The 24,672-nt window shown below is 29.6% G+C and overlaps 1 protein-coding gene across 1 annotated transcript in view; it reads right to left on the bottom strand.

Annotated features, from left to right (window-relative positions):
* Window positions 1–24,672, bottom strand: part of LOC113375888 (U1 small nuclear ribonucleoprotein A-like) — a 206,383-nt gene that overhangs the window by 135,297 nt on the left and 46,414 nt on the right. The window lies entirely within an intron of this gene.

The following is a 24,672-nucleotide window of genomic DNA, read 5'->3' as shown; positions in this document are numbered from 1 at the left end:
GTAACTATAGCATACATTTTCAGCGTTTGTAATTTGACAGTAAAACAATGAAAAATGTTATTGTTAATTATAGGTTTAGTGTTTATAATTTCGTGTAAATGCAAAGTTAATACATTTTGTTAAAAAATTTTCGTAAAGATCGAAAAATTGTAAACCCGGGGGGATAGGTGTATTATAATTATTATCTATTATCTATGTGTAAGTCTGCATCATCTCGGACTATAACTACCTTGAACCGTACTAATTCTCGTATAATACGAATGAAATTGAGTAATAGACGGTTTCAACATACAACGAATCAGCACTATTTATATATCTCTATATGTATGTATATTCGTATTTCCGTATCATAATTACGGACCGTTTTCCCGTTGTTCTCAGCCTCTACGAAATCTCATTTATGATAATGTCAAAAACATATGTTTGTCCGTAGCATATGCTCTTTGTGTGTGTGTGTAACAACACATAGAAAAACTGCTAAAGGAAAGAAAGTATCGATAGATAAGTATCATGTCTTGCTTGAGGTTCTAATAAACAAATAACTGCATTATATTTTTTGCATTATTATCGTATGAACAATATCACTATATTTGCATCTAATATTGAAAATAACACGAAGCGCAACGGTCTTGATAAAATAAGGCAAATATGAGGAAGACTCGCACACTGAGTGTTATAGAAGGAAATTCATATTTTAAACTTTCCGTAGGGTAAGTTATTGTAATCGTCAAAAAATCGAAATTGAAAATTTTTGCCTTTCTCGACGTTTTGGAGGTTTCTGAACATTTTGGCATACCTCAGAAAAAATGGATGTGTGTGTGGTGTGTTTCGTATGCCCGCATTTTTTCTTCCACGTTTTCGGGCGCATGGATCAACCGATTTGAATGGTTCAAACAACATTCGTTTCCTATTGACAGGGAGATGTGCTAATTAGTTTTTGGCAATGGCAGGTCCAGCAGTTACGGAGATAAAGAGCAAGAGTGCAGAAAATAGAAATCGAGTTTTTGAGAAAACGGAGCATCCGATTTGAATGCTCTAAAAAACATTTAATTAGTAATGATTGGGAGAAGAGGTTATTAGTTTTTGGCAAAGGCCGGCCCAGCCATTTCGAAGATACAGAGCTAAATGTACAAAAAATGGCAGTTTTTGAGAGAATTAAGCGTCCTATTTGAATTATTTAAAAAAGAATTTTCTGCTTGTTTTAACAAAATAATTGATTTTAGAAATAATTTTTTTTTTCAATTTTTATTTCAATTTTATTTAAAAAAATTTTTTTTTTGTATATCGAAATAATTCAGATTTTATTTTTAATTCTGACTAAAGTTCTAATATACTTCAAACAAATAATTTCAGCTTTGCAATTCATTCTTATAAATATTAGACAATGTTGAAATATTTATAATAATCTATTTGAAAATCTTCAATATTCCTCGAACATTTCTTTACGATACGGGAAGTACCAGCAATTTGCCTTAAGGCACGATGCCATACACCCCACTAGTTTTTATTTATTCCGGATGCCATAAAAAAATATATCGGTATATATTCACTAACTAGTGGTGCATGGCAACGTGCCTTAAGGCTAGAACTTACCGTAATTAAATATTTTTAAAAGATTAAGTCTCTTAAAGTCTTTGAAGAAAAGAGTTTTGTCATTTTTTGAATTTTTTGAAAAATTTGACTTTTACAAAAAAATTGAGTGTTTTTAAACTTTTTGAAAATTTTGAATTTTCTTGATAATTTTGAAACCCATTCAAATCTGTTTGATTCATCAAAAAGTCGAGGACAATTGCTTGAACTGTATAACTGAACTCTAAGCATTATAAATGTTGGTATGGAAGTCATAGAAATCGAAACATTTGTGCTTTTTATTAATATCTGATAATTTGATGTGCACGTGTCTGATGATTATTTTTGACCGCCAAATAGCATTTTTTTAAACTTTTTTTGGATCTCCAAAACCGAACCTGCCGTCTTCCGAAAAAGTTTATCAATTCTTTATTTTATCAATACAAGTAAAATATTTTTTGAATCACTCAAATCGGACGTTTGCTGGACCTGCCTTCCCAAAAATTTAATCAATTCTTCATTCTGTCAATTCATGTGAAATGTTTTTTGAATCACTCAAATCGGACGCTCCGTTCTCTCAAAAACTGAATTACAATGTTTTACACTTTTTGTCCCATATCTTCGAAACGGCTGGACCTACCTTTGCCAAAAACAGCACGTCCAATCAAAAATCGAATGTTTTTTAAATCATTCAAATATATTGTTTCTGTTCTCGCAATCGTTGACTAAAATTTGTATCCGCGCATACATACATACATTCATACATTCATTCACACACACATACATCCATTTTTGCTAAAGTATGCAAAAATGTTTAGAAACTTTTGAAACGTAAAGGTATGCAAAAAATTTCATTTTGATTTTTTTGCGACGATTGCTATAACTAACTTTTCGGAAAGATAAATGTGATTTTTAACATATAAGTTTTTAGTGTTTTAAACAAGAGTACATCAAAGAATACTGTCAAGAATATTTTGAATTTGATAATAAATTATACATGTATTGCAGATTAAAACATTGATTTTAATATTTCCTGTATTCAAAACATTTTGAAGAATAACTTTTGAGTTTATTTTTTATTACATCTACTGAATCCGCGAAATTAGATCAATATTTCAAGAAAACTGTATTTTTTGTATTTTTTTTGTTATATATCAAAATAATCATCAATTAGTATAAAAGACATCGAAGAAAACATTCAAGTAACAAGCATTGCTTGCATTTCGTAGAACTCGTTACAGAGTTTCTAATTTGTTTATTTTTCATTAGATGTAAAATGTGCATGAAAATCTAGAACAAAATACTGAACTCAGATTACAACGTTTTCCAATATATATTTGAACCCATACATATTTCAAAATGGGGTTTTCGTGGCCGGGTTGTTAGGGCGTAGTAACAATCTGACATCGAGCAGTAGCGATATAAATTTTTAGAAAATATCTATCTTAAATATGTTTCCTAATGAAAATAGATCTTCCGGAAAAATAGATCTTCCTTCATAAAATAATAATAATAATAATAATACTAAAACCATAATTATATATTCAAGTATAACATATGAAAAGATTATTAATCCATGGTATGAGTATGTGCACAGTGGTACCATGGATTAATAATGTGTACATAAATACTCATACCATTAATTAATAATGTTTTCATGTATTATTATTATAGTTTTTCTAAGAAATTTCTTACATATTATTTATTTAGTTTTAATTTTTATAGTTAAATTGATTGCCACTGAATGAAGACTATGATGCTAGCCGAAACTTCTAAAAACTCTCATACTATTTTTTATTGATGTAACGCCCGACTTTTAAACTCAAATAAAATATATCAACATCAATTTCAAATCTACTCAAATATATATTATACATATATACATTAGGGTGGTCCCTAATATAGACATTTTCGAATTTCCTCGCTAATTTGTTAACAATCGCTAAATAAAGTTTTTTAACAATTTGGAAACATTTGAGCCTTGGGAGCAAGGAAATTCGAAAATGTCCATATTAAGTACCACCCTAATATACATACATATATATATATATATATATATATATAAATATATATATATATATATTAACAGGCCAATAAAAAAGTAACTATAACTATTTATAGACTAAAGTCTAAGTTTTTATTTTCCCTGTGGCATTTACAAAGTATGAAAATCCACTCCGAAAGCTTATATCACGCGACATTTGGAAATTATCGATTTATGAAAACGCTCTGAAGCATTTCCGTGGTGAACACATTAGCTTAGACGAATGAATAAATTCTATTTAAATTAATTGCTTCATTTATAATTTTAGTTCAATATAGTACTGAATGCCAGGTTCTAGATGTATCAATCAATATGTTACCGAATTAAATACTGCTCCGAATTTTAATCGAACTGACCCCGCATCGAGTGCGGGAATAAAGTTTATAGTTTAACCAATTATATATAATTATATAAAAGACCACGTTGGACACATGCATATACACCCATATTGCTTTTGTAACGATACTGAATCGTTTTTATATGATTAATTTGTCCATCTGTCGGTCAGTTTGTCTGTCATTGCTACATTTATCAATCGTTCTAACTCTCTGTACTATATGTGATACAATTGTAACTTTGAATTAATCGTGGTTCTGAATTACAAGATCAAAATTGCTGCACCATATATAGTACAGCCAGTTTATTGATCGCCTCCACTATGTATAGTCTTATTATTTACTATAACGACCATCGATATTAATTAAAAACTATCAAGTATAATCATAAATAAATATAGATTACTATAACAAATCAACAACCAGGCACACTTATAAAGCCTTACATCATATACATACATATTATCATAATTTTAGTGAATTAATTTTGGCAAAGTTTAATTTTAAAATATTTAATATATTAATATTCTAATTTTAAAATATTTAATTTTAATGCTTCAAAATTTGTGGAAAGAAGGACATTCCATAACCCCAGAACGTAGAAATAATTATAAATGAAAATTACATAAATATACTACTGAAATAAAATTTAGCTTTTAATTTAGAAAAATAAAAATTACAAATATATATATATATATATATATATATATATCCGTTAACCGCAACGGGATAACGCTCAGCCTAGTGTGAACGAGGTCGCGAGTTCAAGCTCTAGCAACCTGGTATCGTGCAGTAGCAATGTCCATTTTCACTTGAAAATATAGATCAAAAATATGTTTTTAATTGAAAATAGCCGAAATGGCAATGAAAAACCTCTCGCAGTATTCTTAACTGAATCGAGTTGGAGTTTAACTTAGCTCACCCTAGGCAGTAATATATATATATATATATATATATATATATATAATATATATATATATATTTATATATATATATATATATATATATGTATTTAAGTTCTTTTAAAGCGATACATCAAATAAAAAGCAAAGATTCATAAATTAATCTTAAATTTACAAACGTTTCGACATAAAGGTTTATGTCATCATGGATTATAGACTTGGTGTTTAAATCAATTTTTTAACTTTTTTTTTTATTAGTGACAAGTTATGTATGAATATTAGTGATAACATATGTGCTTTGTGCACACTTATTGATGTAAGACAACTAATGATGACATAAAATGTTATGTCCAAACTTTTGGAAAATTAAAGATCAATTTATAAATCTTTGCCTTTTATTTGATGTTTATTTGATGTATTCCCTTAGGAGAACTTACTCATATTTCTCAACATCAAAATTAACTGCTATGGATTAAATTAAAATGGAGGTGATGTTTTATTTAAAAAACTTCAGAATTATATCAGAAGCGTTAAAATTTAACTTTCGATTTCGTAACATGTTTTATACAACGTATTAAGTAATTTTAAAAATAATTCGTCACGTTCCGTTTCATATTGTTGATAACCAACAATTATATATATATATATATTGACGTTGAAACATATTTGAAAAAAACTTAACAACCCACTTGACGAAATAAAATATATATATATATATATATATATATATATATATATATATATATATATATTATAAGGGTGGTCCTTAAAATGGACATTTTCGAATTTCCTTGCTCCCAAGGGCTCAAATGGTTCCAAATTGATAAAAAATAATTCTCTCAAAGTTTTAGCTCTTAATGTTGTCTTTTAGATAGTGCGAAATTTAATCAAAGTTTTGTATGGAAATAGCATGAAAAAATTTTCAAAAATTTTAAAAATGTTTTTAGGTATAATTTAGCGAACAAATGAATGAGTTTTATTGAAAATTTGTCGCTTAGTTATACCTAAAAAAATTAAAAAAAATTTCATGCTACTACCGTACGAAGTTTGATTGAATCTATCTAAAAGTTAATATTAAGAGCTAAAACTTTCAGAGAATTGTTTTTTATCAATTTGGAACCATTTGAGACCTTGGGAACAAGGAAATTCGAAAATCTTCATATTAAGGACCACTCTAATATAATATATATAGTAATTCAGAATCATACAATATATATATATATATATATATTATATATATATATATTTATATATATATATATATATATACATATATATACATATACATATGTACACGCATTTCTGTACTTTTAACCATTTTTGTTCCAAATTATCGTGTGCAGTCAACCCTCCGTTAACGCGGTGAGTGCGTACCGTGTAGTATGGGACATGTGCTATAAAAATCGCGTATTTAACGTGCAATCCAGGCTAATTCGCAGTGCGTTCTATGGAAACTTGCTATTGCGTTGTATGGGAATTGTGCTATGAGAAACTCAGAATTAGTACAAATCGCAGTATTTATATCGACAAAGATGCAAAAGACATCATAAGTTATAAATTTTTTTACAAATTTGGCTAGAGAATTGGTTGAAACAAAATTATGAATTGTTTTTATTGAATTGAAACGTTTCTATTAGGAAATGATAAAAAAATTAATAAAAGCTAAACTAAAAAACTGTTTTCTAACTAAAAATTACTAATCTTCAAGCTAGAAAGACTATATAATTTTCTATGAAAAAAACATGACACTAATTAATCTGATATCGCATGCAGCTAATATATGAACTAGCATATTTATATAAATGTATCGTTAAACATAAAATGGTCAGTTATAAAACCTATATTAAAACTTTTTAAAATAATATATAGTTACTAGAGTCATTCATAGGTTGCGCGGAAAGAACTCGTGGCGTTGATCGAGATTAGTGTTATATGGAATACCGTGTTATCGGAGGGATGTTACCTTTTCGGCTCGTCGTAGTACGGGAAACGTGTTAACGGAGGGTTGATTGTATGTTTACATGTCTAAAACATTTTAGACCCTTAGTGTACGAGACGGTATTGACATGCATTACATTATTTATTAAAAATCCAATATGCGGCACACATGGGGCAAATTAAAATATTTTAATATAATGTTTATAACATTTGGTAGGAAAGAAATTGTAAATCGCAGCACCCTGTTTCCTGATGGCGCTATGTCTACATGCAAACATTCTGGAAGCTCTATGGCGCCTTTACCTTGTGCATATCATAAATGAATTAGCATATTTTTTGTGCACGATTTTCATTTCTAGTCATTCCTAATTGTACTTTTTTATTATATATTATATATATATATATATATATATATATATATATGTATATATATATGTATAAATATATATATATATATATATATATATATATATTAGGGTGGTCCTTAAAATGGTCATTTTCGAATTTCTTTGCTCCCAGGGGCTCAAATGGTTCCAAATAGCTAAAAAACAATTCTCTGAAAGTTTTAGCTCTTAATATTAACGTTTAGATAGAGCGCAATTCAATCAAAGTTTTGTATGGAAATAGCATGAAAAATTTTTCAAAAAGTTTAAAAATGTTTTTTAGATGTAATTTAGCGAACAAATAAATGAATAAAACTCATTCATTTGTCGCTAAGTTACGCCTAAAACACGTTTTTTTAATTTTCAAATTTTTTTCCATGCTATTTCCATACAAAACTTTGATTGAATTGCGCTCTATCTAAACGTTAATATTAAGAGCTAAAACTTTCAGAGAATTGTTTTTTATCTATTTGGAACCATTTGAGCCCCTGGGAGCAAAAAAATTCGAAAATGACCATTTTAAGGACCACCCTAATATATATATACGTATATATATAATGAAGTTGAGAACTAAGTAAGTGCGGTTCAGTTTAGATGGTTTTAATTGAACTTTGGGTTTGCACTGATGGATAGTAGGCAGTTTTAAGTGAAAATCTTTTTCTTGATCCATTGCGTAGTTTTCGTATGGCGTTCATTGAAAAATGGAGTTTTTTTTTATTTTTACAACAGCAATCAGAACTCTTACTATTTATATGTTCTATAAGCAGCTTGGTTCAAGACTCATGATCTAAGGTATTATTATGAGAGGCAACCCATCGGTTCACCATTCTCCTATGTGTGGGATTTTTATATAATAGCTCTTACGTCTAATAGTTTACATATGATTGAACTATGTCCACGAAGGACGATTTCCATTTGAAGTTATATTGAGATCTATAACCCGAAGTGGAAATTTGACATCAAAGTTGCCTGATGTCAGGCTACGGCGGCAGCGGGATTCGAACCAGCGAACCCGTGACTAATTGCTGCTAGCCCATGTTCTAACCGATATCGCCACCGCTGGCCCAAACAGGGAGAATAAAATCGAATAATTTTGTCACATTTTGCTTTTTTATTTCTCCAAAGATAATGAGATCACGAAAAGTTATTGTTTTTCGTGACAAAGCCTTAAAAAACGGCAGTGTCGTAATTGATTCGTCAAATTTCAGTCTGGTGATGAAAAACGCTCTGATTGTCTAGTTGAAGTTGATTAAGAAGGAATTGTCTACTTTGAACTGTTATAACCAACCTAATAATCAATTCTCATATGTTTATTAAACAACTAACGAAATTAAGCAGTAGAGTTGAAAAAAGGCCTAAATTGGCAAATCTAAACGGGGATTTATTCTTTTATTAACGTCACATATCTTTGGCCACTCGGCAAAAATTATCGAAGCTTGGTTGAAATTTTGCCATATCCACCATACAATCCTGATCTTGCAAACAATTTAATAATTATCATGGTGTCAAATCGTGTCTGATTTAGTTTTTCGCTTATAAAAACCAGAAGTTTTATGAAAGTGAGATTATGATGCCGAAAGATGACAGAAAGTCATTGATCAAAAGGGACAATACATTACATAAAAGTTATTTAGTTCCATGAAAGGAGGATTATTAATTTTCTAACAAAAATAAGCAATTACTTTGTTGCCAATCAACTATATTATTATTTCGCCCAATTAAAAGCGTGAATTAATTTTTAATATTTTATTTATTTATATGGTTTAATACTAAGTTTGTAACATTATTCAATAAATCTAACATGCATTGTATACAACAAATACTATTATTGAAAAATTAAGCATTGATTTTAAAATTCAATAAGTAAAAATATACATACCACACTAAGAAAGACCAATACACAAACTTTCAACACTATTATTTATAAAACGAAAACTGAAAATTTTAATTAACATTTAACACATAACTACTATTTTATAACAAAAACTGACCTAAAGAACATTTGACAAAATAAGGATGTTTAATCCATCAATATCAAAACTGTACTGTCGTCCATCACAAGGTCAAAACTATTGCAAAACGCATCAAAATTGCATAGAAGGGAAGGGGGGATAAAGGTTAGATCCCAGGTATTGAATTATCTTCTATATATATAAAAATAAGTCGGGTTTTCCTTCCTGACGAAATGACTCCAGAACGCACAAACGGATTTCGACAATTTTGCATTCGTTGGAAAGGTCTCGGGCTCCGCAAGGTTTATAGCTAAGAAAATTAGTGGTGCATGGCATCGTGCCCTAATGCAAATTGCTGGAACTTCACGCACCGTAATTAAAAATTCGAGTAATAAAAATAATCAATAAATGTTTTAAATCATTGCAAATAGATTATCTTCTATATATATAAAAATAAGTCGGGTTTTCCTTCCTGACGAAATAACTCCAGAGCGGACGAACCGATTTCGACAATTTTGCATTCGTTGGAAAGGTCTCGGACTCCGCAAGGTTTATAGCTAAGAAAATTAGTGGCGCATGGCATCGTGCCCTAATGCAAATTGCTGGAACTTCACGCACCGTAATTAAAAATTCGAGTAATGACATTAGTGAGAATTATCAGAATTAGGCTTAGTTAAGTCAACGAGCAATTTTTGCCGCAAAGAATAATGATGTACACGCATTGAATTTCACCATTCAATCAAAAATTGCTGGCGATTTGGTGACATACAAATAATTTTGACTGGTTTTCCGTTTGACTTCAAACAATTGCAATTTCCAGTTCGCCTTGCGTTCGCAATAACAAGTCGCAAGGCCAATCGCTTAGTGTTTGCGGGATAAATTTCAAATAGATTATTTAGAAAATCATTGTTTTTCACATGGGTAGTTATACGTTCCCTGTTCACGAGTTAGAAAACCATCCGCTTTGTTTGTGTTAACGTCAGACCAAAAAACAAAAAATGTGGTTTACCAAAGAGCACTTCAATGAAATTGGCGGATTCACTTTCATTTACTTAGAGAAGTTCAACTAAAAAACACTTCATTTTTGTAATCGAAATAAATTCATTACTGTTGTGCAATAAAATCAAATTGTTCCTTTTCAAATATAATACAAACAAAAAATGTTTTCATCTTTCTCACGAAACCATCTGGTGGCGAAACGGAGTTCGTCGGGTTTGCTAGTATTTTATAAAATCAATAATAAACTGATATTTGTCATGTAATAGACGTTCACTCCTGTTGTGATAATAAACACTAAAATTTCCGATTGATACATTCAAACAAAATTCTAGAAGTCACTTAGGTTTCGTAACGCAGTTCCTTAACATCCAAAGAAAAAAAATTTACTTTGTCATGAAAGAATCTCAAAAACAAAGATTTCTCATTTAGTTAACACTAACTAGTCTAACTAGTTAGTGATATACGAAGTGTTAGTACATAATTAATTAGCAGGTAATAATTTTTTTGCTCCATTTCCACTCTTTTTAACATTTCTATTAAAAAAAGTATGCTTTTTATTTTAATTTTCATATGTCTTTATAGTCCATTCATATAACCAATTCATTTATAGTTTTTATTATATAACAAACAGTTCTTTAATTTATAACATTTATTACTTATATTACAATCCATTCATTTATTTATTTATACATTTTTTACCATATTATTTGTATTTGTTGATTTTCTAATTGTCCTGAAGATAGAACAATATTTTTGTTATTGATGTGCTAAATTTTGGATTTTAATTAAACCCGTCTGATTAACCAAACCAAATTAAATAAAAATATTAATGAAAGCTTGATCATTTTATGGAGAGCTTTTCCATAAATATTTAGGCGGGTTTAGTTAAACCAATATTTAACAAATCAATAATAATTTTATTAGACATCAACATTTTAGATACACTTTTTTTGTTTTTTCTATTATAAGTCCTAGCATACTTACATTAGTTCATATTGGAGCTAATTAGTTTCGAAACGTTAACAATAAATATTTTCTAAAAAAACTTATTGGTTTTTTATCACTATTGAATTCCATGTTTGAAGTTTAAACTACATACATACACAATTTACTTTAATTTTAATTTAGACTAAATATGTGCATAATGTTTTAGAAAATTAAATAGTAAAACAATTTATTAACATTACAAATAGAACTGATATTTATCCACTGTACGATGATATGGTAGAACACTATAGAATGTAATAAATATCTGTTCTACGTCAAGTACAAGTCTGTTCAAAAAGTACCCGGAATTACTAATAATTAAATTTCGCGGGTCTGGAGTGTCTGATTGTCAAAATTTTTTTTTTATTGTGTTGGTATACATGCCCCTAAAGTATGATGAAATTTTCAGCTATATTCACTGTTTACTTTGTCTGTGGTAGTCGCTAAGGTTCGACGTGTTTTTCTGAGCTCGGCGATTTTTACAATGGAAGAATTGAAAAGTCAAAGAATTTGTATTAAATTTTGCGTAAAAAATGAAATAAAGTGTTGCAAAGTGCAAAAATTCACCAGATATGGCTCCGTGTGACTTTTTCCTATTCCCAAAGTTGAAGAGACCCATGAAAGGACGGCGGTTTTCCTCGATTGAAGAAAATCGCTGAGAGTGCTCAAGGACATATCAAAAAGTGAATATCAAGGGTGCTTCGAAAATTGGAAAAAACGCTGGCATAAGTGTATTATATCTGGGGGGGAACTACTTTGAAGGGGACCACATTAATGTAGACGAATAAATAAATATTTTTTTGAAAAAACGAAAATTCCGGGTACTTTTTGAACAGACCTCGTATATATATATATATATATATATATATATATGATGTGTGTTCTGCCCTAGGGCAGTTCCGTGAGCGGAGTTAAAACTCCAACTCGATTCAGGGAAAAATAGTGTGAGACATTTCCCATTGCCATTTCACACCGCAGTGCCCGAGATGGGCTTATTTTCAATTGGAGACATATGATATTTACTGTTCAATCGAGTATTTTCCATAATGTCGATGCTAAAACCTAACCTCCAAATGACACAATATAACATTAGTTGATTTCGCACATGTGTTATTTCAGGTGCAACAATTTGTTGTCACCAGTTACATAACATAGCAATACCGTGGCTGAAGTGTTAGTTCTATTTTTAATATTTAAATAAGAAATTTGCTCTTTCTTAGCAAATTGCGCTCTATCTAAAAGACAATATTAAGAGCTAAAACTTTCAGAGAATTGTTTTTCATCAATTTGGAACCATTTGAGCCCTTGGGAGCAAGGAAATTCGAAAATGTCCATATTAAGGACCACCCTAATATATATATATATATATATATATATATGTGTCTGTGTGTGTGTGTGATTGACTATAGCAAGTATCAAAATGAGACAGGCGAGACGTATATAGTAGAGTTGGTCGTCATATTGTTCATTTTTGTGAGGACGTCGTTGTATATGCATGTGGACTTTTTCCATTTTTCCCTTTTTCCCGAGCTACGTATCATCTGTCATATTCTCTGACTGATTTTTATGAGTACAGAAAACATCGAAGCCGCACTGCAGATAGAATGTTTAATGAGTAGACCGACTAGGACTAGAGCAAACAGAGATATAATAGAAATGTTTCGTCTGATTTGTAAATGTATATAGTATAAGTCAGCTAGAATTCTGTATAGTTAGCTGTTATTTCATTTATGATGAACTAAAATCATCGACGATAATCTTGATTCAGGTTTACAGTTTATATTATTAACATGAATCTACATTGCAGTTGACTTGATTCAAATATTCAGTGCGATACTACAGAAAATATAAACAATAAATTGGTTCAAGTGGCATTTTGTTACAAGGCAAGTTGAAAAGCTTTTCGATATGTGTAAATAATCGACTAACTTAATAGACTTGATATTTAGCAACTTTTGTAGATTTTAGCAATTTTACGATTCAAACTGTCATTCCAAAATGTGATGAATTTTTTGTAGGCCTATAATTTTTAAGGATATTTGTTCTACCCCTACTTTCATAATTTTTTATTGCTGTTTCCTTTCCTAAGTTAAGTTAGGTTTTTCTTTGCCTTTCGTTCAGCCCGGTTTGGCCGGCACTGCCTCAGATTTCCACCTTGTGTCCCGGGTTTTTTTAATTACAATATTCGTCCCGGTTTTTTTGTGCCGTATTGTCCCGTTGTTTTTATCAATAGGTAAATTAACAAAAGTTATAAAAACAAAACGGCAAGTTTTTTTCTGATTAATTACGAAGAAAATTGAGTAGAACTAAAATTGTCGTCCCTCACCTTAGGTAAATGAGTAAAGAGGCGATAGCTAAATACGAGTATATCATTGAAATATTGAGTTGCAAACCCAAAAAAATATATCTTTGAGAATTTGTTTGAGAAATTATTATCATTCATATAAGACTGAGAAAACGAGAAACAAACAGTAATAACAATTTTGACGATTAGATCAAATTTATATTTTAGCTCTTTGTGTTAATAATAACGAATAAAGCGTTATGAATCATTGACCATGTATTTTTATTTGTTGAATTAGTAAAATGGAAATATTGAGATGGATATGCGGGCAATCTCGCGATTAGAATAAAGTTTACTACTGGTTTACTGTTTAATGATTCATGCAAATCCTATTTTTTATAATATTTAGATAGACAATCAGAATACATAGTTTCTATAAGTCCATGCAAGAGGGGATTTCCATTGAGGAGATTTCCTGCTAGAAAAATTCTATGAGGATTTACAATTGTAGGTTCTTTAGCGATTTCTGGTTGAGTCTTTTTGTTTGGTTCATTTTGTTGATGATTTGCATTTCTGCGTTCAAATGTTCGATTTTATTGTCATGAGAACAACTTCGAGTCTGTATAATTTCTTTTACAGTTTTAATTCCCAGGTTCCTGTGAGTGATCTCATTAGTGACATACCAAGGCGCATCTACTATCGCTCTTATTATTTTATTCTGGGTACACTGTGCAATTTTTGTGTTTGATGTACTTGCACATGCCCATAATTCTATTCCGAACTCCATATGGTACTAGTACGGTTTTGTTTATTCTTGAGTATGAAAATTCGATTTTAATCCAATAAGTCAGTACAATTGTTTCTTTTTCATAGTTTGTTTGCTCTTTTATTTAATATCTCCACGACTTGGGGAAATATTGATGTCATATATAAATCCTATTATTTGAAGTGAAACTTGGCAACGGCCCCTTGATAGGACTAAATGGATACGATGAAATTGGCAGTTAGAACTGCCTGGGCGCAGAAATTTAAAAATGCATTTTTTATCTTACAGTCTTAATTTTTGATCCAACTCAGTCTTGCAAAACCATCACCAGCTTCTCGGTTATCCAGACTTTCTTTTATTACCACATAACATTCAATAGGGCTGGGACAATTCTGTCATGTTTTATCGATCGAATGCAGTCAAATGCAAATCGTAAACTAACACTGCAATTTCCGAACCGTTATTGTTATCATAATTCATATGCAGTTTTCATATTTATGAGCCGTGGAATATAAAATATTATTTTTTCAGGACAACTTTCATGTGTTCAATTACTGATGATTTTTCAAATATTTTTAACTTTTCTAAGAAGTTTGTTTTTGCCAAAAAATCCAATTTTCTGAATTTATGTTTTCTCGACGTTTCAAGTCATTTTGGATCGAATGAGACCAAATTTGATAAAAAATGTGTCTCAAAAAAGGGCAAAATCAATTTGAAAAATATTAATTTCTAAATAGCGAATATTTTTCTCTATAATATCTCTGACTTTGACGTCAGATTATTTTTGAAGTAAAACTTCTTTAGGCGCGACTGGGGTGTAAATCCGTAAAAATGCAACGGAAATGCGTTACGGCGGAACTGTGCGTCATTCGCTTTCGATGAAATCATTTCTGTACGGGTCGATTGTGATTAGACTATAACTATAAGTTTATTGAAATAATTTCTATATTATTCGTAGTTTCTATAAATCTTTAAAGTTATTAAAATGGAAAATATTCTTAAGCAAGACAGATATTACAGTTGTTCAAAGAATGAGATTATATCGCCAGCGAAAAAGGAAAAAAAATACAAGTAGACAATGAATGTATGTTAATTTTAATTACATGAAGTTCTTCAAACACAATTACATGATGAGTGAAGTTGCGAAAACAATGTTTGTTTAGGCGTTGTTCACTGTGTAAACGAATATTATAAAAGTTATTAATCAGCAATTGCTTCATTCATGTAATGAAGGTTCATTTCTAGATGCTAATTACAATGACAAACCGATCATATCATATTTGAAGTATGACTTTAATTACATCATTGTTTTTAAATATTATAAATATTTTTAATGCTATTATAAATGTGTATAATGGTTGACACTAATAAATGTGTGCATCACGAGTGATACCATATTACTAATAAACATTATTCAAAATTGTTATATGATGTATTTATTTTTACTTAAATGCCATCTTGTACAGTAGCAAATAAGTTTTACTTCAATCGCGTATGAACCCTACACGCACTTTTTTTCAGAAAGAATTTTTAAAGTCATTTTTTGGAAAAGATTATCTGAAACTAAAATGATAATTGTGATGGTTTAAAATCTAAATTAATTTAAAATTTTAAAAAGCTAAAATAATATAATTATACTTAAATTTATTAAATTTAATTTAAAAAAATATTATTTATTTTTATTATTTAAAATATAAAACCAATAACATATGTTGTTCAAAAAAAACTTCAAACAGGAATATATCATAGAAATAAAAAAGCTGTAGGAATACTAGTTTCTACAAAGCTGTCATAATTTTAAAATTCATGTACGATTCGACTAATCCATTTAAAAAATATATAGCAAAACTGTCGATTATAATTCCGTAGAATTATTTTCATAGTTCTCGGCTTATAGTGATATACTGATACCTTCGTGAGAGAGTTTCATATTTCTTATTTGATTTTATTCTACGAAGGTGAATCGGTTTAATAGAAGTGTATGCGAGTGGAATGAAACTAAAATCACAGAATTCAGTTAAAAATCACTTATTTGAGGTCACTTAAAAGAATTGCATTGTGTTACGAAATTTTTGTACTAAATATTCGTCGACCATTTTCTTCTGAACAAAAAGTTTCACTTAAAAAGTTGTTTTATGAATTTTAAGCGGTACGTTATTTACACCTATACTAATAATACTATATAATACTAATATACCTATACTATATAATACTAATATACTGCTATAATGTATTTTATCATTATTTTAGCCGCTACATTACATTATAACTGCTAGTTTATTAGCATTATTAGTATTTTTAATCAGTTTTTATACAAAAAATTCTTGACGGTCGAGCTCATTGTTGTTAATGATCACAAATCTACTGTTTAAAACTTGTAAATATAAATGAGTATTTGTAGTAATGTTAAAATTTAATAAAAATTCCGATAATGCCAATTGTTCGTTTTTGAATACTAAATCTCAACTTTTTCTGATATCTTCACCATAACTCCAATATGGTTGGACTTTACCACAAACTAAAGGGGCGTCCATTAATCACGTGAGCGATTTTTAAGGATTTTTGGCCCCTCTTGGTGATATGTGGTGATATTCGAAATTAACCCCCCCCCTTCCCCACACAACACCACGTGTATTTTTACTACCTACAAATAATCATAAAGTTTTTGATTTTTTTTTTAAATAAAATAGTTATTTTTTAAACTGAGGTAAAAAATAAATACACGTGATATCTTATTAGAATTTCCCTCCCCCTACGTGATATTTCGTGATTTTTTGTCAAACCCCACCCCCTCTCCCTTTTTGCCTCACGTGTTTAATGGACGCCCCTAAGAGCCAAGTTCCATAACCTGCCTTGTCCCATAAAGTTTTTTCTTTTTATTGGCTTTTGATATAGTATTTATCACTTACAAATTTTTAATTTTTACTTCTTGCTTTTATATTTTATACTAATATCGTTCTCTCGAATGCATTTTTTTATTGTTTGAACAGCGATCTGAACTTCATGGTTCTAGGTGCTGAATTACTTACACTCTACGACATTTTTTTCGATATTTTTTACTCTGAAACATATTGTTATCTATATTTTCAAGTGGTATCCGATGTCACTACTGTTTGACATCAGGCTGCTCCGAGCGGGTGACGAACCCGGGACCTCTGATTCAGATCCCATCGCTCTAGCCACGTATCTCTCGAAAGCATGAACCAAATTTATATAAAGAATATAATAAATCCATACTATATTTACACCGAAATATTTCCTTAAATATTTCAACTTTTTGCGATTTTCGTACCGCATTTTTCGAGATGTTAATAAAATATAAAGATATAAAGAAATATGTATTTTTTCTATATATTTACAATCTGCTCTTTTTATGAAGACATTTAGAAGCTGTTTTGTTAGTTAGTTCTTGCAAATGCCATTTTCATATGAAAACTTATTTTTGATTTATATCTACAAGTAAAAATGAATATAATACTGGTTGATATGAGGCCAGATTCGAACTTGGAACCTTGTGACTTCAAGATCGAAGATCTTATCTACTGCCAATTAACCTGTTTTTTTCCTAATTGTTTGATTGATACATGACTTTACAAAATATTGTCTCTATCCATGAATGTAGGACATCTTCTTTAATTTCCTTCGGGAATGGCATAAGAGTACATATTTAATAGATACTTAAATAACAAATACAATGTATAAAACTGCTTCTGTGTATAATGTTTTCTGTCGGTTCAATGTAGAACACAAAGTACCGTTAGAAACTACTAGAGCAGAGAATAAAAAAGCATCAGAGCAGAGCATACATATTTTCTATGTTTCCTTGTTTTAGTTTTAATCTCAAATAGCCAGAGGCGCTCAAAGTCCTTATTTTAATATTAATTTATAGGTTTGACATTTTTGCTTATCGTTTATCTTATTCCTCTACGCAAAGTTAAAGTAGCAAATTAGTTTTTTGTACTTAAATACGAATATATAATTAGATATAAGGTGCTCCGTGGCGTAACGCATAAACGCACTGCCTTGTGTGGACAAGCATGTGCACCTGATATCATGCAGTAGCGATATAAATTTTTACTTGAAAATGTAGATAAAAAGTATGTTTTCAATTGAAAATAGCTTATTACAGGCACTGCGCTGTAAAACAGCATTGGGAAAACTCTCATACTATTTTTGCATGAATCGAGTTGTAGTTTAACTCAGCTCATGGACCTGCCCTTGGGCAGTACCACTCATTATATACATAGACGAAGCTGCTTTTCGGTAATAATGTAGACATTACATTTTTCTTGTATAAGGCTCATAATTTCAACTAAATTCGAATTTCAATTAATCGACATTTCATAGATGGCAGTTCAAATTTTTCAATGTCAAACAATGATATGTGGTTTTCGTAATTTTTGCCATTTATTTGGTAAAATTAAGTGTGATATTATTCTTTTACCGCATATACTATATTTTTTTTCTGAATTTCTTATACTGTCTATATTAAAATCATAAATGAATCACAAAGGCAGGACATCAAATAGGGTATTAAAAGGTATGGGATAGGATATTAAAAAAATTGGAGCTATTGAATTGTAGACGTAGGTACAGGACAACGTGGGGTCATCTAGTATATATATATATATATATATATATATATATATATACGAATAAAATATTGAAAGGCATAACATCAAATACATAAAGAAAAGATTTCAGAGATTCTTTATTTTTTCATATACTGTATGATTTTATATCATTATTAGTGGATTTGAACAAGTTGGAGAACATGTATCATCAAATACAATAATCATAATAAATATGTATTCTACATACTTTGACCTTTTCTCGAATTCATCGAATAAATATTTATTCTCAAATTTAAATTCATCACAACTACAATCAATAATTATTTAATCTACAAACACTGCCAGTTTTAGTGTTACGTGCTAGTGCCAATTATTCACATTATATTTTATTATTAATGTATTTTTTAATGTTTATTATCTAATTTACTCATATCTGATGAGGATGATGTAAAATCATATGTTAAAACATATGAAAAAATGAAGATTCTCTAAACTCTTTTTCTTTTTTTTCATGCATAACTTGCAAGAATTTATACATATATTTCAACATCAAAATTAACTGTCCTGAACACAAGATATATTTATATATATATATATATATATATATATATATATATACACATTGTATTATTTTGAATGGAACGGTTAATATCCATTGCTAGGAGACGGTTGTCAACATTTGATAGCAGATTATTTATTATTATTATATATTATGATTGTTGAATTTGTGTACTTCGTTGTAGTATATATATAAATATATATATATATATATATACAATATACATATATATATTATATACATATCTATTTATATATATATATATATATATTTTATTTAATTGTGATGTATATTAGGGTGGTAATATGGACATTTTAGAATTTCCTTGCTCCCAAGGGCTCAAATGGTTCCAAATTGATAAAAAACAACTCTCTGAAAGTTTTAGCTCTTAATATTGTCTTTTAGATAGAGCGCAATTCAATAAAAGTTTTGTATGGAAATAGCATGAAAAACTTTCAAAAATTTTGCAGTGCGTCGAATTTTCAATAAAAAATCACTTTTAATTCGTTTGTAGCTAAGTCATACCTAAAATTTTTTTTGAATTTTCAAAAATTTTTTCATGCTATTTCCATACGAAGTTTGATTGAATTGCGCACTATCTAAAAGTTATAAAATATAAAGGTATATATATATATATATATATATATATTTCTTGAGATTTACTGATAATATTTGTACGAAATAAATATGAACTTATTACAACTTACCCCGTGTTTGGGGATAGATGTAGCACCCACTGGAGCAAGCAGTAACGACCAAAAAATGGCAATAATTCCACTGATAATTCATAATTTAGTCATTTTTAAGAAAATTGACTTATTTCTAAGTAATTCTTCTCAGAACGTATAAACTATACATTCCACCACAATTTTCTTTACTTGAATCTGTATAAAATTCACTACATAATAGACAATACCATTTTTGCATGTTACAACTAACCCGAAGGTTTTGTTTCAACTAACCCAGGTGTGATTTTTTCACATTAACCAAGATAACTATTTAACAATTTAGTAATTACAAAAATTGTTCCACATTATCAGAGATTGATAAATTTGGAATAAGATATATAGAATGTAAAATACGACGATGATAAAATGCTAACCGAACATTTTATGATAGTACAATTTTATATTTCACGCCAAATATGACGGACCTACACAGTTCTGTTTATTGCGTCGGCCTGCGGGCAGTAGCTTTGATAGTGTTATGCAGGACGGTTCACATCTTCAATCGAGATAAAAAAAAAAACTATTTTAATATTGTTCAAGATTCTTTGACTAACCCCCTCCCCTCCTCCTTTTTGGTTGCAAATTTACATCAACTCAGATTTGTATTTTCCACGAACTTGTTTGCATAATTCCCATTACTATCAATTGAACTGCTCCGACCCTGTATTACGGAGCCCTGAAAGGCATCGTCTGCATTTATAGATTCTTTTACATGAACAATTGTCTTTTACATTCGACTTCAGTCTAGCAATATTGAACATGGAGCTCTCACAGAAGACATGTCACTCAAAGCTGAATACTACAATAAAATTTCTATAAGATATTGTTTTGAAGAGCGCTTAGAAATTCAATTTTATTCATTTTTCATAGCATTGCGATTTATCGTCGAATAGTAGAGAACGAATATATATTTTATATTTGTCTTTTGTCTTGAATTTGGGTCTTGAGTCCACGTGCCACGGAGTTCTCATTGTTTAACTTCGGTTTGAATTCACACTCCTGGAAACCTTTTATTATTTAGCATTCTTAGAATGATTTTGTATGCAGATATATATATATATATATAATATATAATATATATATATATATATATAATTAAAAATAAATCTATGCAATCAAAATTTTAAATATGCGCGCGAAGTATGCCTGGCTTCTATTGACACATCAAAATAAATAATAGTTTAAGAAAATGATTCCGATTGTAACAGTTGCATTTGAATGTTACGTGTTTATGTTGTTTTTCATATATTATTATATGAGGTAACCAGAATGAATCATTCCGAATATACCTCAACGCTAATAAACCATGTCGGCAAGTTATAGTAATCGCAAAAAAATCGAAAATAAATTTTGTATATATTCTTACGTTTCAAAGGTTTTTGAGCATTTTGGCATACCTTAGAAAAAAATGGACGTAAGTGTGTGTGTGTATGTATGTGCGGATACAATTTTTCGTCGACGATTTCGAGTACACGGATCAACCGATTTGAATGATTCAAAAAACATTCGATATCTGTTGATAAGGAGTCTTTACCGTTCCGAAGAAACGGGTCAAAAAGTGCCAAAAATGGTAATTCAATTTTTGAGAGAACGGACTGTCAAATTTGAATGTTTTAAAACGTTTTATTTATATTAACGAAATGAAAAAATGATGAAATTTTTGGGAGGCAAGTCTAGCGGTTCTGAGATCCATACAAAAAATTAAAAATAACATCAAATGATCAGATATTTTATAGATATTTTAACGATTCACTCTGGGTTTTTGTAGAGCCGATTTTTTGCTATCATTTCACGGCAGAAAATAATTCTCAAGCTTATTTCAGTTTGGCAAATTATTTAGTGAAAAACTCATCATATCCTCACCGTATCTCAGTTTGTCTCGATTTGTGAAGAGTCCACAATGGTTACCTACTCCTCATATCTACCCATACAGAATCCTTATTTATTTCGTAGAACGGTAGTAAAACAAAAAAGGATGACAGGGCACATCAGAAATACATAAAATATTATTGGGTGCTACAAGTACATAACATTTTTAGCGTTGAAAAAGTAACACAGAGTTTACCTTTGCTATTCAATTAGATTATCTGTTGATCCAAACATTTGCCACTATTTTTGTGGCAAAATTTCAGGAAAATTTATATTTCAATACACTCTGAACAGTTATTATGAAAACAGAGAGATTGTATGAAAATCAAACTTTAGGTTGATTCTACTGGTATTGAATCTTTGAATACGAAATTTGTTATAGTTGAAAAATGAATTAAAGCACATATTTGAAAATATTAAGTTCATTGGATTTTTATATTATTGCTCACTTTTATACTATGTTTTTATGCATTCGAATGCATTTGTACAAATGTGTACACATATGTACGCAACGTTGCAAACAACAAACGATAATTTCTAGAGTAATAGTCGTACATGGGTTTTCTGGCAAAATAGTCGACGTAAACAATTATGCACAAACACTATATTTTTTTTATTATCTCTAATACTATCTCTATATAAAATATATATTCTATTCTATTCATTTTTTTTCTTTTAAATTTATTTTCTCATATTCTGATTTTGCTTGTTTTTTTACTTTTAACTCTATTCATTTTCAACTCAAAAATTCAAATTCTACGACAGTGCCAGGACTCGATCCAAGGATCGCTGGCGTGTGAGTCGGGCATGCTACTGACTTAAATCACCACGTGATTTGTTTTCAGTTTAACTATTAATATTTGATTTGACTGTGTTTGTTTATTTTATTTTATTCAGCTTAATATCTCTCTCTATAGCTGAGAAACAATAATTCATTTTACATATCAATTATTCCAAAAATTTTGTTGAGCTTAAGTTTAATTTCCGTAAGAATGTAGGATTTAATGCAGTTTGGCAGTATACCAGGTGATGCCAAAAGCGTCTGAACCATGTCAAAATTCAGCCTCTAATAACTCAATTCCACCTGGAGCTTCTAAAATAAAACTTGGTGTAGGTTATTTTCATCTTTGCAAATGCTTTTCGTTGATTAGACATTTAACCTAATAAAATTGTAATAATTTGGCAACCTGTATGTCATTTGCGACGATATTAAATTTCTATTTTAGACTTAATTGAAATCAAAAATGCAAATTGCTTTAAATATTCAGAAATTGTTATTTACTGATACATATATAGTAGGGTAGGGCGGGGCTAGTTGAGCATAGGGGCAAGTTGAACAATCGAAATATCTCGAAAACTATTCACCGTCCGTTTATGCATTATATGGCGGAAAGATAGAGGTTTGGAAGAATAAACATCCCGCGATCGCTAGTGGCCGCTGGACAAATGAGTGAGGCTCACGGGCGTTTCGTTTATTTTGAGACCAAAAGTAAAAAAGTCATTCATCACGAGTTTTCGTCTGGTTTAGTCAAATGTTATTCATTTTTAATAAGGTAAATGTTATTCTTTCATATAATTATAGTACTTTTAATATGCACAGAGATTCTGAGTATAAATCTCACGGTTTTTTTATAAACTCACTTTTATTTTGAAATTCCGAGTTGGGGCTAGTTGAGCATAGTTGCTATACTTGTTCTGTCACTAAGACAATTACCGTTAACTTCCAGAAATTAATTATTATTTTTAGGATTTAAGCTAAGTCTATGAGTAATGATATAAAGAAATAATGATTTTAAATAAAAATACTGATTATAATGGTAAAATAATTCCTAGGTTAATTAATCGTTAATTATTCAAAGCAAATTACTATAAGTTTTGTTTTCTCTGTCCATAAAGACTATAAATATAAAACTGGTTATTAAAAACTTATTTTATTTCATCACTAATCGACATTGAACCTATAATTTCATTTTACATTCTTAGTGCTCAACTTGCCCCACCTATGGGGTACATTGAGCATACTTGACTTTTTTGCATTTAAACAGCTGTAGCTTTTAAATTTTACTTATTACCAAAAACTAGTATTAAACTTTTGTTAAGCGATAAACAACAAATCCATTAAGCCGTATAGCAATTTATTGAGACTTTTCATTGAGGAGCTACATCCGTTTAAGTAAAAATTTGCTCAACTAGCCCCGCCCTACCCTAAATAACAATTTAATTTATACTATAAATGTTCGATTGTTATCGCACTCCACAGGGGCGCCACTAATTGCATCACGCAAATTTACCGCTTGCTTTAAATTTAGATAAGATTTAAATATATAATATAAAAAATAAACCTTATCAAAAATATACGCGTATCAAATATATTTTCAACTAAATCACAGATATGTTTCATAAAAGTATATAAAGTAGACTGAGGCTTGAAGCTCCGCGTGTAAAAGGTCCACCAACACTATCTCAAAAACAAGTCAGGAATTTTTTAAAAACAATATTTGAAAGTAGAAGGACAAAGGTGCGCCTTAAATTAAACAACGTCGCTATCTGGAAATAAATGTTGGAAATTCTACAACAAAAGCATTTTCTTTCGGTATTGTTTTTTTTTTGATTATGAGTTCTGTTGCTTAATTTACGAGACTTTAATATAATTTTTAAGTGTACGTTATTTATTGTTTTATATGGTGTGGTATTAATTTTAAGTTAGATTCAACATTTTTTTAAAAATAACCTCTTTAATAGCACATGTGTGGGGTGAGTGAAAAGGACCAACTGAACCTTCT

This window comes from Ctenocephalides felis, unplaced genomic scaffold, assembly GCF_003426905.1.
Source record: "Ctenocephalides felis isolate EL2017-DRISC unplaced genomic scaffold, ASM342690v1 CF-g0.4_SCAFFOLD_01886, whole genome shotgun sequence".
Taxonomy (NCBI): domain Eukaryota; kingdom Metazoa; phylum Arthropoda; class Insecta; order Siphonaptera; family Pulicidae; genus Ctenocephalides; species Ctenocephalides felis.
This window is presented reverse-complemented; position numbering and strand designations above follow the sequence as displayed.